This window comes from Triticum aestivum, chromosome 7D (genome assembly GCF_018294505.1).
Source record: "Triticum aestivum cultivar Chinese Spring chromosome 7D, IWGSC CS RefSeq v2.1, whole genome shotgun sequence".
In the NCBI taxonomy this organism is placed as follows: domain Eukaryota; kingdom Viridiplantae; phylum Streptophyta; class Magnoliopsida; order Poales; family Poaceae; genus Triticum; species Triticum aestivum.
This window is the reverse complement of record NC_057814.1, coordinates 193,533,297-193,550,227: the sequence shown is the minus strand read 5'-3', so window position 1 is coordinate 193,550,227 and position 16,931 is coordinate 193,533,297. Positions and strand designations below refer to the sequence as shown.

At 43.7% G+C, this 16,931-nt stretch overlaps 1 pseudogene; it reads left to right on the top strand.

Moving 5' to 3' along the window:
- LOC123171030 (protein decapping 5-like) overlaps positions 1-16,931 on the top strand; it is a 126,132-nt pseudogene that overhangs the window by 73,531 nt on the left and 35,670 nt on the right.

Below are 16,931 nucleotides of genomic sequence, written 5' to 3'. Positions count from 1 at the left end.
GCGAGCGGGCCGGCCTCGGGCCCGGCGGGCCGGCGGCTTGGAGAGAGGGAGGAGGCGACATGGCGCGCTGCGATTCGTCGGGGCGCGGCGGTGGACGTGTCCGGCGGGGTACGGACGCGTCCGGCGGCGCGGAGGGATTTTTTCTAGGGTTGGACTGAGAATGTATTTCGGGATGCCCACATATTTATAGGTAGAGGGAGTTAGGAGGCTCCAAATGAGGTGCGGTTTTCGCCCACACGATCGTGGTCGAACGACCTAGAGCATGGAAGAGAGTTTGGTGGGTTATAGGCTGGTTTTAGAGGGGGTTTTTGCTGGACACTCAAATGAACTTTGCGGATGCCCGGTTAACCGTTGGAGTACCAAACGATCTCCGAATGGAACGAAACTTGACCGGTAGACTCCGGGTGGTATAATAAGGCCACTTGACAAGCCTCGGTCCATTCCGAGAAAGTTTGATACACGCACACGAAAGAAAACAAGAGGGGTGCACCGGAGGAGATAGGAGCGTCGGATTGCAAAACGGACAACGGGGAAAACGCTCGGATGCATGAGACGAACACGTATGCGAATGCAATGCACATGATGACATGATATGAAAATGCATGACATGACAAAATACAAAACGAAAGACAAAACCCGACAACGGAGGGAAAAATCATATCACATAGCCAGAAATGGCAAGAGTCGGAGTTACAAATATGGCAAGTTACATACGGGGTGTTACACTTCTTCATTTGTAGTTGTCTGTACTCAGACGAGTTAAGCTTCCGCATGTGCTTGTTGTTTGTATGCTCCGTATGTTGGGGTCATGAGACCCATGTTTGTAATACTTGGCTCCTCGGAGCCTAATGAATAAATACTTGAGTCGTAGAGTTATGTTGTGATGCCATGTTGTATTTACACATATCGAGCATATTGTGTGTATGATTGAAATGCTTGGTATGTGTGGGATCCGACAACCTAGTTGTTTATCCTTGGTAGCCTCTCTTATGGGGAAATGTAGTCTTGTGCTTCCATGAGCCATAGTAGTCCGCTACAGCTCGGTTCACCGGAGTCCTGCTAGCCCAGCACTACTGCTCCGGAACACTTGACTGGCCGGCATGTGATTCTCTTCGTTCCTGTGTCTGTCCCTTCGGGGAAATGTCACGCGGTGACATCCGGAGTATTGCCTTGCCTGCTACAGCCCGGGTTCCCGGAGTCCTGTTAGCCCAGTGCTGCAGCCCGGATTCGCACGCTGCTGATCGACATGCTCGATGTTGATTCATGTATGCCTGTCCCCGTAAGTTAGTGCCACTTTGGGTTCACGACTAGTCATGTCGGCCCGGGTTCTCTGTCATATGGATGCTAGCGACATTATCATATACGTGAGCCAAAAGGCGCAAACGGTCCCAGGCCATGGTTAGGCGACACCCGTGGGAATACCGTGCATGAGGCCGCAAAGTGATATGAGGTGTTACAGGCTAGATCGGTGTGACTTAGAATCGGGGTCCTGACAGTATTGAAGTGGACCAAGCTAAGGTTGATGCAATTGAGAAAATGCCATGTCCTAAGGACATCAAAGGTATTCGTAGTTTCCTAGGTCATGCTAGTTTCTATAGGACGTTTATTAAATATTTCTCTAAAATTTCCAAGCCTCTCACTAGTATTTTGCAAAAGGATGTTCATTTTTTTATGATGATTGTTTAGAAGCCTTTGAAACACTCAAGAAAGCCTTAATTTTTCACATATTGTTCAACCACCTGATTGGAATTTGCCTTTTGAAATTATGTGTGATGATAGTGATTATGCTGTTTGTGTTGTTCTAGGGCAAAGAGATGATAAGAAATTGAATGTTATTCATTATGCTAGTAAAATTCTAGACAGTGCTCAAAGAAGTTATGCTACTACTGAAAAAAGAATTCTTAGCAGTGGTGTTTTCTTGTGATAAGTTTAGACCTTATATCGTTGATTCCAAAGTAACTATTCACACAGATCATGCTGCTATTAAATATCTTATGGAAAAGAAAGATGCTAAACCTAGACTTATTCGTTGGGTTCTCTTGTTACAAGAATTTGATTTACATATCATTGATAGAAAAGGAGCTGAGAACCCCGTAGCTGATAACTGGTCTAGGCTTGAAAATGTGCTTGATGACCCACTAACTATTGATGATAGTTTTCCTGATGAGCAGTTAGCTGCAATAAATGTTTCTAATAGTACTCCTTGGTAAGCTGACTATGCTAATTACATTGTTGCTAAATATTTACCACCTAGCTTTACATACCAACAAAAGAAAAAAATTCTTCTATGATTTAAGACAATACTTTTGGGATGACCCACATCTTTATAAAGGAGTAGATGGTATTATAAGATGTTGTGTACCAGAGCACGAACAGGGACAAATCCTATGGAAATGTCACTCCGAGCCTTATGGAGGGCATCATGTTGGAGATGGAACTGCTCATAAGGTATTGCAATCTGGATTTTATTGTCCTACTCTCTTCAAGGATGCTCGTAAGTATGTCTCATCTTATGATGAATGTCAAAGAATAGGTAATACTGGTAAGCGTCAAGAAATGCCTCTGAACTATTCTCTTATTGTTGAACCATTTGATTTTGGGGGATTTGATTACATGGGACCTTTTCCTTCTTCTAATGGGTATACACATATTTTGGTTGTTGTTGATTATGTTACTAAATGGGTAGAAGCTATTCCAAGCAGTAGTGCTGATCACAACACTTCTATTAAAATGGTTAAGGACGTTATTTTCCCAAGGTTTGGACTAGATATTTAATGACTGATGGTGGTTCACACTTTATTCATGGTGCTTTCCGCAAAATGCTTGCCAAGTATGATGTTAACCATAGAATTGCATCACCTTATCATCCTCAGTATAGTGGTCAAACTGAGCTTAGCGATGGAGAAATAAAATTAATTTTGCAAAAGACTGTCAATAGGTCTAGGAAGAATTGGTCTAAGAAATTAGATGATGCACTTTGGGCTTATAGAACATCATGTAAAAATCCTATGGGTATGTCCCCTTATAAAATGGTTTATGGAAAAGCTTGTCATTTGCCTCTTGATTTAGAACATAAAGCATATTGGGCAGTTAAAGAACTCAACTATGACTTCAAACTTGCTGGTGAAAAGAGGTTATTTGATATAAGCTCATTAGATGAATGGAGAACCCAAGCATATGAAAACGCAAAGTTATTTAAAGAAAAAGTTAAAAGATGGCATGACAAAAGAATCCAAAAACGTGAGTTTAAAGTCGGGGAGTATGTTCTTTTGTACAACTCTCGTTTTAGATTCTTTGTAGGCAAACTCCTCTCAAAATGGGAAGGCCCCTATGTTATCGAGGAGGTTTACCGGTCTAGAGCCATCAAAATAAATAATTTCGAAGGCACTAACCCGAAGGTTGTCAACGGGCAATGAATAAAGCATTATATCTCAGGTACGCCTATCAATGTTGAAAGTAATATTATCCAAACTTAGACACCGGAAGAACACATAAAAGAGTCCTTCTGGAACTCTCCGGAATCGTCAAAATAAAGAGGTACGTGGTACGTTAAGTAAACAGACCCCAAAAAATCTGCAAAAATATTTTTTGATAGTTTTGGAATAAATTAGAATATTAGGAATAAAGAAACTGCCAGGAAGTGTTCCCTGGTGGGCACAACACACCAGGGCCTGGCGCGCCCAGGTGGGTTGTGCCCACCTGGGACACCTCTCGTACTCCGTTTTTCTTCCGTATGCTTGTCCTGCAATATAAAAATTCTATATATACTTCCTAAACGTGTTAACCACCGTATCGCGGAAAAAATCCTCTGTTCTCTTTTCTTGTTGTTTCCGGTCAGATTTATCAAGCTAAGCATCATGTCTTCCTGCTCCGCCAACCACATGGAAGAAGATGTTTGGCTGATGAAGATCGAGACGAAGCGGGAGGAGCCTACGGACACCACCCAAGGAAAACTGAGTATCGGGTATGGGCATTCCCCTTGGCTTCCGCAAAGCTTGGGGGAGGTGCCCCGGTATCGTATCACCCCACTATCTTTTGCTTTTACTTATCTTAGTTCAATATTTTGCCAGGAAGAAATAAAGTTTAGTTCAACCATTTCCTTCTTTGAGAGTTTGCTCAGTGATCTATCATTGTTATCGTGTGCGAGTTTTATAATAAAGTTAGTTCGAGTTTTCACCTTCTTACTTTCATGTTGCAAATAAAGAAAAGAAATTGAGAAAGAAAATAAATAAAAAGAAGGAAATAAATCAATAAGATTATATACTAATCCTATGGTAGGTGATGGCACCACATTAGGAAAAGTATAAGTAGAAAACTTTATTAGGGATTTACAAACATAGCATTAGTCAATGATGCAACTCATGAAAGAATTAATAAGGGAAGAGAAGATTCACATATAAATATGCTATCCTAGAAATCTTTTGTGATTGTGAACCCTCATCAAAATATTATATGCCAAAATTGTTGACGTGGGACAAGGAAGACAACTTAATGGTTTATGTTTGTTTATATTCGCATAGAAGGCATATTGTCATAGATCCTTCAACATGTGGTGCTTGCCCCTATCCTTGCTAGACAAAAATTCCGCACTAAGTAGAGATACTAATTGTGCATCCAAAAACCCTTAAACCCAAATCTTTTTCAAGTGTCCACCATACCTACCTACGGATTGAACAAGATCCCTCAAGTAAGTTGTCATCGGTGCAAAAAGGCAATAAAAATTGCTTCTAAATATGTGAGATCATTTAGTGTAAGAGAAAATTGAGCATTGTACGAACTTGGATGACAAAGAATAAAAGCGACAGAATGCATAATAAAGGTTGTCATCTTAAGGGGCAATACAACGTGACGTTCTCTTGCACTAAGGGATTGAGCATGCAAACAAATAAGCGCATGGCAACCTCTGCTTCCCTCTACGAAGGGACTATCTTTCACTTTTATGTATTTACTTTTATGCAAAGAGTCAAAGTTTTCCCTCTATTCCTTTTTATTTTCTCTTTTGGCAAGCATCATGTGGTGAGGAAAGATCTAGGCACATATGTACAGTTGCATATAGATAGCATGAGTTATTGTTGTTGACATCACCCTTGAGGTGAATATGTTGGGAGGCAAAACTATAAGCCCCTATCTTTCTATGTGTCCAGTTGAAACGTTTTTCTCATGGGTACGAGGTGAGTGTTAGCAATCATAGAAGACTATATGATGGTTGAGTATGTGGACTTGTTTAAAAGGCTCTGACACGTGACTCTTCCTGAAAAGATGATGAATTGTAGTTGCAAAGTTGACTGAGAACATAGTTTGTTGGTTTCTAATATAGTTTTTGCTTTATACTTCGATTATGTGATGAACTGTTACTTATTCATGGGAAGTGTACGATAAAAGTTCTTTGATAAAATTCCTATGATAAATTTTGTTGCTGTTATAATAATCAACATGATGGTTCTATGTCAGTATTTTGTTTTTATCGACACCTCTCTCTCAAAGCATGTGGACATGTTTTTGATTTTGGTTTTCGCTTGGGGACAAGCAAGGTCTAAGCTTGGGGGGGTTGATACGTCCATTTTGCATCATGTTTCCTTGTTGTTATTTATAATATTTTTATCCATAATGATGCTTTTTGGAGAAATTCTAATGCCTTTTTCTCTCATAATTTACAAGGAACACGTCAAGAGGGAGAATTCTGGTAGCTGGAAATCTGGACCTAGAAAGCTATGTCAGGCCACCTATTCTGCACAACTCCAAATGAGCTGAAACTTTACGGAGAATTTTATGAATTATGTAAACACCGAGGGGGGCCACCAGGTGGGCACAACCCACATGGGTGCGCCAGGCCCCCCAGGCGCGCCCTGGTGGGTTGTGGCCTCCTCGGCCCACCTCTGGTGCCCATCTTTTGGTATATAAGTCATTTTGACCTAGAAAAAATAAGGAGGAGGCTTTCGGGACAAAGCGCCGCCATCTCGAGGCGGAACTTGGGCAGGAGCACTTTTGCCCTCCGGCAGAGCGATTCTGCCGGGGGAACTTCCCTCCCGGAGGGGGAAATCGTCGTCATAATCATCACCTACAACTCTCCCATCTTGGGGAGGGCAATCTCCATCAACATCTTCACCAGCACCATCTCATATCAAACCCTAGTTCATCTCTTGTATTCAATCTTGTTACCGGAACTATAGATTGTTGCTAGGAGGTGACTAGTAGTGTTGATTACATCTTGTAGTTGATTACTATATGGTTTATTTGATGGAAGATTATATGTTCAGATCCATTATGAATATTAATACCCCTCTGATCATGAGCATGTTTATTATTTGTGAGTAGTTACTTTCATTCTTGAGGTCACGGGATAAATCAAACCAACATGATGAAAGTAACTAGATGAAATTCCCGTGTACCCTCAAGAACGCTTTGCTTATCATAAGAGACCGTTTTGGCCTGTCCTTTGCCTCAAAAGGATTGGGCTACCTTGCTTCACTTTTGTTACTATTATCATTACTTGCTCGTTACAAATTATCTAGCTATCAAACTACTCCGCTACTTACAATTTCAACACTTGCAGACATTACCTTACTGAAAACTACTTGTCATTTCCTTCTGTTCCTCGTTGGGTTCGGCACTCTTACTTGTCGAAAAGAGCTACAATTGATCCCCTATACTCGTGGGTCATCAATCATAGGTTCGTAAAGAGTTCTCGAGTTAGGATCTGAACAATCCTGTCCATAAGCGTTTTGAACACATATGATACTGGGTTGGATCTAGAGAAGGACAGAGACATGATAAATGTCCTCGGTTGCTATAATGCCTTCATCACTACTGTACCCAGTATAGTTTGTTAGTCCTATTTTAAATATCTTCATAGCTATTGTCTTACCTTTAGTTGCTTTACTTCAGGATTTACAAGTCAAATCATCTCCACCAGCTCAGCCTGCTTCTTTACACAATGATCTAGCTATTATTCAGGTAAATATTGTTTCCTGGTTGTTTAAAAAGTAGAAACTTTTTATTATTATTTTTGTTTGAAGTCTTGTTTTAGATTACTTAGATATCCAAGGCTCTGTTTTGTGCTCACTATTATTTTCTGTTTGTGTAGTCACATTATCCTCGTCCTTCCTCGTCGTCAACAAGCTTGCCTCCTGATGCAAGCACAATAATGGCTGAACCTACCTCACAAAATGTTCAGTCAATGATTCAGATGCCACCACCATTGTCGGTGTCAAAACCGGCCGATCTCGGGTAGGGGGTCCCGAACTGTGCGTCTGAAGATCGAAGGTAGCAGGAGACAAGGGGACATGATGTTTACCCAGGTTCGGGCCCTCTTAATGGAGGTAATACCCTACTACCTGCTTGATTGACTTTGATGAGTACAGGGCTTACAAGAGTTGATCTACCTCGAGATCGTAATGGCTAAACCCTAGATGTCTAGCCTATATGAAATTTGATAGCCTCTATGGACTAAACCCTCCGGTTTATATAGACACCGGAGTGTCCTAGGGTTGTACAGAGTCGGTTTATAGAGAAAGGGAACTACACACCAGACGTCAAGCTTGCCATCCACGCAAAGGAGAGTCCCATCCAGACACGGGGGAAGGCCTTCTATCTTGTATCTTCATGGCCCATCAGTCCGGCCCATGCTACATAGCCCGGACACCCGAGGACCCTATTATCCAGGACTCCCTCAGTAGCACCCGAACATGCCTTAAATGACGATGTAGTATTCAGATCATGTCTTCGGCTTTGCATGGCGGATTCTTCATTATAATCCGGACAAATGACAATCCGGTGATAACCTCGATGTCTTTTACGATTCGCCCCTGTCGATGCTTCAATTTTCATGCGTCGGGCGAAAATGAATGGTCTATGCCTTTTTTGCAAATAAGCTCCTCATTAAGCTTGGATGGCACCTATATAAGGAGATGTAGATCTCCAAATGTCATCTCACATCGCGCAGAAGGAAAACCACCAAGTTCAGCCACGAGCAAAGCCTTCCATCATGGCCAGTGCCACAGGCTCCTCTTCGCGCCCCCATGGCCCTCAAGAGGGTGATTGGCAGAGTTGCTCGGCGCCTCATCTTCAGCTGAGCCGACTCCAGAAGCAGGGTTACCTCCCCCTCGCGGATCTAGTCTACGTTCGATCGGGCTTGTATTCAATCGGCAATGATGCGATGGCTGAGAACTTCCCCAACCCCAATGAGGAGAGGGTGTGCTTCATCCCATTTCTGTTGTGGGGCCTGGGATTTCAAATCCATCCTTTCCTCCGGGGGTTATTGGAATTTTATGGCATCCAACTACACAACCTCACCCCAGGTTCGATTCTGGGCATCTCAGGTTTTGTTGCCCTCTCCGAGCTATTCTTAGGCATCGATGCCCATTTTGGATTACGGAGGAAATTCTTTTGCCTCGTTCCCCGCCACCAAGGAGGTTCAATATTTGAAGTAGGTAGTGCCGAAGAATGGCGTATAGTCGGATCCGGATACCTTGTAGGAACACCTAAAGAGGCATACCCACAGTGGTCCTCGAAATGGTTTTATATGGATGATGTCCCGCTGCCGGACCCAGTTCGGCATGGTCTCCCTGAATTTCCCAAGGCTCCTTTAAGGAAGCGCCTCAACTGGCGTCCCGCAGTCCCACGGAAGAGGACAGTGTAGAGATAAAGAGGTTGGTCAAAAAGGTCAAGTTGCTAGCCCATACCGAGCTCTCGATAGTTGAAGTCATGGCCATTGCAATAAAGAGGTGTGTCCAGCCTCTTCAATCCGGAGAAGACAACGCGTCCCGCTACACACGAAAGGGTCTGGATACCCCAGCCGAACTGGCCTCAATTTTGGCTGATCTGTATAAGGGCGAAAAAGAAGATGTTCTCCGGCTAAACCGGCCGGAGGCTGATTCTATGTACACCCCTATTGAATGGATAAGATCTCAATCGTCTGTGCTCATTTCATTGTGTTGCAGACACTAATGGAATTTACTCTTTGTTTCCACCAACAGTCATGGAGGAGGATGACCGAGGACGTCCGCTGTCCTCCTCCCTAGCGAGAGGATCATAATCATGATAAAGATCCTGGCTTTTGCGAGGATTCAGACATATATATAGAATTCGATGATGGGGTATTCTATCAAGCGAGCCTTGACAGTTCGGAAGTGGCTATCACCGCCGACTACCCTCTCATTTATCCCTTCTGCATTGTGAGTATCCGGAGGCTTCTTAAAAGGAGATCCTTATCTGCATCCTTACCTATTGTACTGATCTGGTATGTTAACAGGATCGGCGCTCTAGGGACCGTATCTCCTCAAGGGCGGCTTGTACACAAGGCCGTCGTTCAAAACGAAAAGGGGCCGGGAGTACTGCGGAGACCTCACAATCTTCCAAGAGGTATGTGCGCTTTAATATATGCCTAGGCATGAGTCTGGGTTGTTAAAAGTCTCCCTTTTTATCCTTGACATCAGGAGGAGTACGCGGCAGACAGTGGAAAAATGCCCGATTAGCCAAATGTCCACTAATCCGGTGCTGGACTCGTCAACTAGGACGTGAGCCGGCACAATGCCTGTTCCGCCTGCTCAAGAGGATTCGGATGATGTATCAGTCACAAATTCCGAAGTGGAGAACGTGATGAATCACCCTCGATTAAAAGAGGCTATGCGTGCTCCGTCCTTTCCCGAACAAGAGTTTGCCGCACTAAGTTCGGTAGATGCATATATCCAAGCCGCTCGAGACGGAATTTTCGGAGTCATTCAGCTGTTCTCGAAGTATATACAGGTAAAATTTGATGCAATTTGTATGGTCATATGCCAGTAGCCCCCGAGACTTGAAACAGTGAAGCAAATCGATTGTAGGATCGATAATTTTTGCAGGTTCTGAAAGAAGAGAACACTATGCTAGCCCAGGAGCTGAACACAAACCAGACGCAACTGAATGCGGTCACTGCCGAACTAGCGGAATTGAAAGAGACCGCGACAGGCGCATCTAGGGAGAAAAACTTGAGGAGGAAAAGGACAAACAGTCCAAAGAGATAGAGAGCTTGAAGGCTCACCTATCGGCCGTTCAGAAGGAAAATGAAAAACTGAAGGGCGGCATGTTCGGTATGTCTTCCACTCTTATTTAGAACCACCATAGGTGCTCATGTTTAGTCCATAATGCAGAATATGCTGACTTTGTTGCTACAGGTCTGTTAACTGGTCGGTCGGAAGAGGAAGTATCCGTATTTCAAGGCGACGTGCTAAAGGAGTTGTCCGCCGTGCATGCTCGGGCCCGGAAAGCCATGAGGAGTATGGTGAAGGCGTTATGGCCATCTGATACCCCTCCAGAAAGTATGGAGGGCCTGGCAAACCTATTCAAAGGTGCCCGGCGCCGGTTCGAGCTATGGAAGACATCTGCCTGCCGTGAAGGCGCACGAGAAGCCTGGGCCATGGTGAAGACATGCTTCACTAAACTGGACCCGAATCATATGGCCCGAGTAGGACCACAGGGACCAGATGGGAAGGAAATCCCTTTAAATTTGGTCTATGATTAAGTAATGATCGCTGTGAAATATTCGCAGGAAGACTGTAGATTAGACATCCTTATAGACGGAATAGAGAAGGAATAGGTTTTTGACTTAATGTATCAATGTACATTTACGATCAACCTTTGGTTTGATCCAAACATGTGAAATGATTTCGTCATCGCAGGCTTTCGGCTTTAACCTCTGGACCAAAATGGTGGAGTGTTTCTCGATACTTAAGACAAAAGGAAGTATTCATCGGGAAACCAGGCAACCCAGTCATTGTGCTCGAACAGACAAAAAATCGGGATGTATGATATATTAAGTATGTAAGAAACATCTTCCAAGGAAAATAGTTCCGTTAAGGGTTCCTTTCCTTGGGTCGGCATATTATGATTACACGTGCCGGGGTGTGTGGTCCGTAATACGGAAAAACTGTCTCGCAGTGGTTGAAGTAGTTGCAATACGGCAACAATCTGTCGTTTTAGTGCCGACCAGTTATTCCCTTAAGAACGCTAGCTTTTGGCTTCACCCGTCTGAGGTACATGTCCGGATAACCCGGTTGTAACAATCGCACAGGTGCTCCCTTTATGCCCTAGCAGAACAATCGGGAACGTACGGCATAAGCACAGGAGTAAGGCAACCCAGCTTGGCAAAAACTTAAGTCATAGAGGTGCATATAATGGCAAAAAGGATGTATATCCGCAAACGACACATATATTGTGAGCTCTAGGCTTGGTATAATAATGATCTTCTACTTACATAAGCCCCCAGTCATGGTGGTGTGTGCACATTTAAGGATGTGTACCCCTCAAGTGTTCAGCTTATCCGAACACACCATGGGAAACGTATAACAACGAAAAAAGGAAAACTTGAGAAGGAGACAAAAGAACGAATAAGAAGCATGCACTACTACAGGATGCTGCTTACGCGACACTACGATCAGAGACCCTTTGACGAAACTGTGTGCGATGCAATAATCGCAATCGATGGTGTAAAAAACCGTCAAAAAAGGTGCAAAACATTTGCGATGACGGATGCATCAAACACGGTTCTGATTTAGTTGCCTGTGCGATTCAGGGCATACGGTTCAGTTCAATTAACCATTTTTGATAAGGAGGAACAAAAGAAACGGGCAGCCAGATGAAGGTGTGTGCGATGTACAGCATGCGGTTCACTCGGATGAACTGTTTGTGATTAGGCAACACAAAAGAAACGGTCTGCCATATCAAGGTGTGTGCGATGTACAACATACAGTTCACTCGGATGAACTGTTTGTAATTAGGCAACACCAAAGAAACGGTCAGCCAGATCAAGGTGTGTGCGATGTACGACATGCGGTTCACCCGGATGAACTGTTTGCGTTGAGACAACAGAACAGAAATGGTTCAATATAACAAATACCATAAATATTGCAAGGTTCAAATTCAAAGATTACAACGCCCAAATTCAAACATTGCAAACCGCGTCATTTCTGAAAAGGGATCAGCCGCTGACAAGTCATGTATGGGTTTGACACGATGACTTCCAATTGCTTTGCCATATGCTCTTCCAATACGAAGTTTGGCATTTTTGGAGGCACTTCCATTCCGCATTACCTGCCGGCTCTAATAATCATACCATTGATCTTTCCTAATTAAATGCGTGTTCAACCTCACTATCCTCAGCACCTTTGCTCTGGCAAGAAAGAACCTGGCGAGTGTAATCTCCGTTAAGGTCCCTCGGTAGGAGTTCAAAGTAATATTTGAGAGATGCAGATCCAGGCATTCGATGTGATTGTCATTCTAAACATTATCCACCTCCGGGCCTATTATTATCTGCAAAAGAAGAGAACGTGTTAGTGCCTACATGCAGTTTTGAACACTGCTACACTCCCATTTGGTTTGCAGGATTTGTAAAATGCACCAACGTGCCATCTTCGATCTGGCATGATTAACATGGGCATTTGATTAAATATAGAAACATGTAGCCTTCTTCACATGAGGTTGGATTGGATGAAAAAATCCCTAAGAAAACTAGTACAGATGAATCCAAAGGAGAAATGCTTATGGACGATTGTAACCATATGAATGAAGCAACCAATATGGGGTGGGGGTGTATGTCCTAAAATCCGCCAAAATTCCTTCAGAAATCATAGTACATTGTCATTGTAAACTTGGGAAAAGGTGCAAAAAATTGAACTCCCTTATGGTTAACATTTAACAGGAAAGGAACATCACCTTGATATACAGCTTCTTCAGGCACGGAAAGCATCTCAGGCAACTGACAACTTGGTCCAGGTTGGGGCCGACAGATTCTAGTGCCAAGACCTTCACTGTGCCCAGAGTCTGGGTGAAGCTTCGCTAGATGACACACGAACATACATCTTCAAAACTAGAAATAACATTGATATCAAGAAGGAGAGGTATATAAGGCGACTGTAGTATTTGACAGACAAGTAGCCCACCACTTCCAATTTCGGCGCAGAAAAGACATTGATTCTTGTTGGACCTTGTTGATCAACTACAAGTAATCTCTCAAGTGAAGGTGTGTCCTGGATGACGATATTGTGGTCCACCTTTTGTGATCTCTCGTTGCAGCACCAGCAACACACATAAATAGTCCGGAGAGTCCTGGAGGTGATGTGCAAGGTACTCGACCAATTCATCGCCTGAAGACGAAGGAACTCGAGTGCGGTACAACCACGGAGCAGGCGCTCCATGTCATCATTTGGGATGCGGACGGCGACGAGCTCGAGGTGCTTCAGTCATGGTAGAAAAAGAGCGGGCGCGTCATTAAGGGGGATGGCAGTTCATGAACTTAGCGAGGCGCAGCGTGGGTGCGAAGCGGAGCGCGGACGTTGGCAGCAAGCGCATATGCCCATCATTATAACTTAGCTTCTCGAGCTAATCTATGGTGGGGGATCGGAACCACTCATCAAGCTTGGCTCGGTCCTTGCCATTGGAACAGAACTTGCCCGTGATAAGACCTTTGATTGGGCCATCGTGACTGCCGAGGATCTGGGAGAACGCATCCAAGCTTTGGCGATAGCCATGGCAGAGCATGTGGGCGTCGAGGAGGTCGACAGGGGTGCGGAGCCATAGGGGGCGCCACCGCCGGGAAAGGGCGACTGTCCTCGCCCGATATTTGATTGGGAGGAGGGATATGATGACTATCAACATATCATCGGGGAGGTTGTTGATGAAGTCTAGGCCTGCTGGAGTCGCTTGCGGTTCTTTCTCGACTTGCCTCCGCTTGTTGGCAGCCTTGTTCTCCACCTCGTCGGCGGTGACGGAAACCTCTGTCTCCATATTCACGCTGTGCTCCGGTGCTTCAGCAGCCCCGGCGTTGCCACTCCCTTCGATGGGGCGCTTCGACGGCATCCTCGTAGATTGACGGCTTTGAGGACTCAGCGCGGCGTCGAGGATGCAGGCGGAGAGAGAGGAATTGTGTGTGTGGCGAGGATGGGGAGGGTGCGTCCGCTCAGCGGCGCCATTAATATAGACCAGTGGGAGTGAGGCGGGCGGCAGTTCAAGGCTGTCTCGCTTCCCGGCAATGTATGCTTAATTACTGATTTTTTGTTGCAAAAAGTAGATAGTGATATTGATTTTTAGCTGCATATTTTGACAAATCGCATTGTCTCTTGGCTTAGCGCTGAAGTTTGGCTTTAATTTGCATACCGTAATCTGAACTGTTTGCGTTGAAGAGATGCACAGATCCTGCATTGAATAGCTTGTACGCTTCCAAGTGAGCCTGCGCACCGGACTGTGCTCGCACGCCTCCCGTTCAGTCAAGCAGCTGTCTACACAGCACCTCCTATAGCCATTAAAACCAAGACACATGGCGTCACGTGAATGGTTAACAGAACGCACACGGTTTGAATTATACCAACATTTGAGATATTAAAGTGGCAGCTATTTTTTCAAAATGCCTTTGTTGGCTGTCATTATTTGAGTGCACCTTCTCTCAAAATGGACACAAAAAATACCACGGCATGTCGGGTGCCCTTCCATGATAGCATGCCAAGTTTCGTGATATTCAGACGAGTTTTAGATTTACTAGAATTTAAAAACAAAGTATCTCAACGTTTTGCCGGCAATCAACGGTGCCCTGTTGTTTGAAATTCATTCACATTTCTTGCATGCACCCGAGGAGACAAATTTGATTTTTCAACCAATTTATACGCACTGGAGCATGTGCATGTAGTTCAAATTTGAATTATGCACATAAATGCATTGAAACTCAGTTAATGCATAAAAATGTCCAAACGAACCCCGAAAAATCACAAAAATTGACACAACACTCCTGTTGTTCTATGTTGACACCAGAAAAAATTTGAAAGCAATAAGAGGCAATGGATATTGTTTCTCCCCAAAGGTGGAGCATTCCCTATGGAAACCATCATGCTTGTTGTGAGAAGCTCTAGTTTGTGAGAAGCATATACCCAAACCTTCCCCAAATGGGACAAAAAAATTACCACGGCATGTTGATGCCGCTCCATGATAACATGCCAAGTTTCCTGAATTTCAGACGAGTTTTGGATTTACTAGAATTTAAAAACCAGGAATCTCAATGTTTTGTCGGCAATCAACGGTGCCCTGGTGTTTGAAATTCATTCCCATTTCTTGCATGGGACCTAAGCATGCACCCAAGGACACATATTTGATTTTTCAACCAATTTATATGCACTGGAGCATGTGCATGTAGTTCGAATTTGAATTATGCACATAAATGCATTGAAAACTCAGTTAATGCATAAAAATGTCCAAACGAACCCCAAAAAATCACAAAAAACAACACAACACTCCTGTTGTTCTACGTTGACACGAGAATTTTTTTGAAAGCAATAAGAGGCAATGGATATCGTTTCGTCCCCAAAGGTGGGGCGTTCCCTACCGAAATCATCATGCTTGTTGTGAGAAGCTCTGGTTTGTGAGAAGCATATACCCAAACCTGCCCCAAATGGGACAAAAATTTTACTACGACATGTTGATGCCGCTCCATGATAGCATGCCAAGTTTCATGAATTTCAGACGAGTTTTGGATTTACTAGAATTTAAAAACCAGGTATCTCAATGTTTGCGGACGAGTGACAGTGACAGGGTGTTTGACATTCATTCCCATTTCTTGCATGGGACCTAAGCATGCACCCAAGGACAAAGATTTGATTTTTCAACCAATTTATATGCACTGGAGCATGTGCATGTAGTTTAAATTTGAATTATGCACATAAATGCATTGAAAACTCAGTTAATGCATAAAAATGTCCAAACGAACCCTGAATAATTCCAATTCTTTTATGATCACCGCAGATAAAAGGTCTAGCAATTCAAACACCGTCCATGGCCGCTGTGACCCCATTATGTAATTTAAATCAAGACAAAAAATCAAGTAGATCCGACATAGTTAATTATAACCAACCTTGTGAGATGCAGCACAAAATATCTTGGAGCACCATCGAAGTATAGTACGCATACGGCTTACGCGAGAAGGTGTGACAGCTACAGTCCATAGCCCGCTCTGAATAAGGGACCGTGTCTGATGACACTTTGCGCGCCAGTTTTTTCGCTGAAGCGATTCCAAATTTTTTGCTTCCGCAGAAATATCTACCTCCCCGGCCCCTTCCACTTACCAAAAGCTACATTTCCCCTTTTTCGGCCTTCCTTTCCAAGTTGAAACCTTCACTCCTTACTTGCAGCGCTACCTCCTCGCCGGCGGCCCTCCTTCACGCTGCTCGGCCTTGCCTATCCAGGCAGGTAATCCACACCCGACCCCCATCCTCCTCCTCCTTCCACACTCCACATGCCCCGACCGCCGACGTGAACGCGACACCTTCCACCCAAATCACCGACCCCTCCACCAAATAAGCGCCGGCCTAAGCCATGGTGCACGCAGTATAGCCACGATCTTGTAACATCCCAAATTTCCAATTTGGAATGTTATACATAGGTCATTCATGCATATCATATTTTATTGCATTTTGTTTTGCGATCCTCGAAATTCTAAGCAACTCAAGGACCCACGGAGAGAGTTGGGGATTTCACCGTTTTCATATTTGAATTTTCTCAAATATCGAAACAAGGATCATTTTGGTTTTAGTTATTTTTCTCTTCGAAAATATTTCAAATTAAACAATATGAGAGGAGATAATATGACTTCTCCAAAATAAATGAAATATTGGAGGAAAAATATTAAAATCAAATAAATAATTTTATTTGGATTTTATTGCTATTTTATTTGAATTAGAAAAATATGCATTTTTTTAAATTTCATTATTAGGCCAAGCAAATGTTCACTTTGTTCTAAATATTTTATTTAGACGGTGAAAATTTGTTTTCGCATTTTTAGATTTTTATTTTTATTTATTTAGGATTTTTGGCGGAATATGTTTAAAAAAAACTCTTCGTCTTCGGAGTCCGGAACATCGCCGCCGCCTCGGTTGCCCCCTGTCCAAGCCGAGCCCCCCTCCCCCTTTATATGCTAC